This window comes from Sceloporus undulatus, chromosome 9, assembly GCF_019175285.1.
Source record: "Sceloporus undulatus isolate JIND9_A2432 ecotype Alabama chromosome 9, SceUnd_v1.1, whole genome shotgun sequence".
In the NCBI taxonomy this organism is placed as follows: Eukaryota; Metazoa; Chordata; class Lepidosauria; order Squamata; family Phrynosomatidae; genus Sceloporus; species Sceloporus undulatus.
Window position 1 is genome coordinate 35,272,768 of NC_056530.1, and position 3,827 is coordinate 35,276,594.

Below are 3,827 nucleotides of genomic sequence, written 5' to 3' on the forward strand. Positions count from 1 at the left end.
TCCACAGGTCATATCAAAACCTATCATTTTGGCCACAAAACCTGACCTCACCTTATACATGAGGTCGACTTATAGTCGAGTATATATGGTAGGCTAGACTCTGAGAAAGAGAGTGATCAGAGACACTTTCCTGAGCATTCCCATTTTACAGCTGGGCAAAACTGAGGCCTGAGAAAATCTAGCATGTGGGATTCTATATCCAAGATCACACTTGAGCACAAGCCTTTGCCTTAACTCTTTCTGACTCATTTAAGGCTGAGCCTTCTAATTCATTTCAGGACCACACCATCTTCTGAAGCACCCTTGAGCCATGCCTGGCTATGTAGCCCACAATGTCAATTTCCTAGTCCTCAGCATGGCTGCTGCTAGCTCCCTGCACAAAGCCCTCCCAAGAGCTGGCAGCGTTGCATGGGTTGGCAGGCCCTGGGCTCTTCCCTCCGCCTTCTATTCCTTTGCCTGGCGTTCTCCCAAAGCTGGCACGTGGGAATGAAGCAACCTGCCACCAGCTTGGGGAAATGAGTCAGAGCAGAAAACCGACAAACAACCACCCCCTTGCACTGAGCTGAGCCAAATCCAAGTGGTGGGGTTCAACTCTCAGTTGGTCAGCAAAGGAAGGGGTCTGCGACATCAAGAGAAAGCACGGGGGACAGGTAGGCATTGCCATCTCCCCATTCTGGGAGGCTGCAAAGATAGCATTGCGAATGGAACCCATGTGGGCCCCAAACACAGCAGGTTGGCATATGTTTGTGCCTGCCACATATGTGTATTATCTTTCGCATGTCCCCCTCCCCCATAATAGTAAATGCATTTTTCCCATTGGAGGGGTCACAGCAAGCCTCACATTCCCCATCTGCATGGTGGCAAGATGGTGGTGGTCAGAACGGGCACAGCATATGGAGGTGTGCATTTGTATATTTTTCCCTCCGTGAGTAAAGAAAACCACCCTCACTGTTTAAGCAGAGCTATTTCTATACATCGGCATGTACGAGAGGGATTCCTACTCCCGCGCAAGGGGTGGCACACTGTGGCAGAAGGTGGTGGCTGGCACATTATGGCAGACAGAAAGCCAACACGCCTGCAGTTCCTGCCACCAAGCATCATCTGTGCAACCCATTCTTTTTTCCCCCTCTTCTCCCACCTCCCCTTCCCTCCCTCCCTCCCTCCCTGGCTGTCTACAATGAACTCATCCTCCACTGCCACTCTTGTCCCTGGCACTGCCCGTTCTCGCTGTCGGCACTGGTTGTGCCGTCAACCTGCCAGGGTTCCTGACGGCTGTGCCGTGGGTGGGAGGGGAGTTGATTTTGCAAGTATCAAGCCACTATCTTGTCTCTGGTGCATGGTCATCCAGTAACTGCCGGAGCATCTGTGACATTGTTTAGCCTGTAATGCTGGCAAAATGGGCTCCCAGTGGGAAGACTGGGCAAAGGAGTGGCTAACTGGTGCCCATTTTGATTCCTTCATTAAGCATGTGTAATCCATATGAATTATTTTTCACAGGTGCAGAACTAGAGGAGAAAAGTGTGTGGCATTGTGTACAGATAGTGTTGTTTGTTCCGGATCCTCCCAGGCCCTGAGATTTCCATCCCAAAACCCGAGACCTGATGTTTTTAAGCATTGTGCATTAAGAACCTGTTACAGTTGCTCACAGCTTATTATTGAAATACATACAGAGGGGGAGAGGAAGAGAGAACATGTTTTTCTCATTGGAAATTAACTGAGAAATCTTAGTTAAAGGGACTGTTCTTAGATCAAGATGAAATGAGGGGATTATTCCTTCTCACTTACTTAGGAAGATGGGATAAGGAACATTTAATTTAGTCTCATTGCTTCTAGCCAGAAGATTTGCAGAGAGCAGAGTAGAGGCCAAGCCCTGGCATCTCAAGGACTGGGAGAGAAGGAGGAAGCTAACTCAGTAAGTACATGGACACCCCCCCCCCCGCAAAGTCTCTGCAAGGTGCAGCAACAAATGAATTAAGTCTTGAAAACTGTAGCAAGCTGGTGCTTTCCTTGGTGATCTGGAGATGTCCCCAGTCTTTTCTTCTAGCCTGAAGTTGACCCCCCAACGCGCAAAAAACAAAATCATAAACTGGAGAATGTGCACAATCTCCCACCTGGAGATGAACCATGAAAACTGAAGACTCAGGTCCAGGCCTTGAGATCTGACAACCCTATGCTTCTCTTTTGCAAATGTCAGTGATCAGATTGCTAATGGATTGTGTATCTGCGCTCCAAATCCAAGCCAATAGAAACCTAATTCCCCCCTCCCTGCAGTAGGTATCTGTACCCCAATATTCTTTTCACTGTCTTCAGGGTTGGCTTGCTCTGCTTTGCAGGGCTGCCCTCTGTTATGTTTCTAGACTCTGGAACAATCTGCCGGACGAGATCCGTCAGATTACCACCTTGGAAACTTTTAAGAAGGCTATTAAGACGGAGCTCTTCCAGCAGGCCTTTCCAAACTAGAACATCCTTGCTGACCTGCCTCCCCCCTCCTTTTTCTCCCATTATCCCCCATCTTTATCTTTATTCGATCCAGACCCTGCTTGAAACACTTATTTCATTGTAATTGTTATTGTATATTAATGTTTTTAATTTCTTTTCTTGGTTTAATCTCCTTTATGATTGGGGAGAGGGATGGGGATCTTGGAATTTTTAATGTATGCTCTTTTAACTGTATTTTGCTTTACTGTTGTAATCCGCTTGGATTCCTAGAGATTAAGCGGAATATAAATAATAATAATAATAATTATTATTATTATTATCACCATGGCCCACATTTTGATAGCCAAGGTGGGGAAATCTCCTCATCTCTTTCACTATTTTCTAATAATTCTCTCTCTCTCTCTCTCTGGTTGACCCAAGGCTTTTTGCTGCCATCTGTGCCAGATTTCTGGATCGTCTCTGAAGGAATCATTGCCACTGGAGGCAAAGAAACTACAGTCCTTATTCCTCCTGTGCATCAGTAGATAGAAACACAGGACTCATAGAATCGTAGAGTTGGAAGAGACCACAAGAGCCATCCAGTCCAACCCCCTGCCATGCAGGAAATCACAATCAAAGCATCCCGGACAGATGGCCATCCATGGGGTTTTCTGTATATCATACTGACTCATACTTCACAAACGCCAAATGTTAGTTTTGAACTACTTGTTCTTATAACTCCTTTTAATGATTTTGAGAGATGACCTCAGTTTGGAAGGAGAGAGAGATATTTCATGGTCCTGTTTTTCAGCTTCTTCCAGTAAGTGGGGTGACTTAGACTATGGACCAAAATCCAGCTTTCTAGGTATTATGAAATGTTGATGTTTCTGTCATAATAGCCAGGCGCAAGTGTTTGCCTGTGTTCTCTCTCTCTCTTCCCCCCTCATATACCAGTTCCCAATAATGCAATGTGGTGTAGTGGTTAGGGTACAGTATTGGGTTTAGATAAGGGAGACTCAGGTCATTTTTGCTCAGCCCTGACGTTCACTGAAGCCAAAGCAAGTCAACCTAACCTACCTCATAAGATTGCAATGTGAATAAAGATAGTGATGTTTAAAATGGTGCTTTATGCAGTATACCTTATTCAGTATAGGTATATCTACACTGCATAATTATAGCAGTTTTGTACTGCTTTAATGGCCATGGCTCCAGCCTCTGGAATCCTGGGAGTTATAGTGTGGTCAGGAACTTAGAACCCATTGGTAGGGCAGCTCCACGGCATTCCATTGAAGTGCAGCAAAGAATTCTAAGCACCTCACTAAACTATAAATCCAATAGGATTCCACAGGATATTGCCATGACAGTTAAAAGTGGAATCATAGTGCTATAACTGTGTAGTGTAAAAAGGC

General features: G+C 45.6%; 1 long non-coding RNA gene across 1 annotated transcript; it reads left to right on the forward strand.

Annotated features, from left to right (window-relative positions):
- The first annotated feature begins 531 nt into the window (after positions 1-531).
- On the forward strand, positions 532-3,772 carry LOC121916145. The gene is made up of 3 exons (XR_006100805.1): positions 532-650; positions 1,834-1,912; positions 2,860-3,772. It is a non-coding gene; the product is annotated as an uncharacterized LOC121916145 (long non-coding RNA).
- The last annotated feature ends 55 nt before the right edge of the window (positions 3,773-3,827 follow it).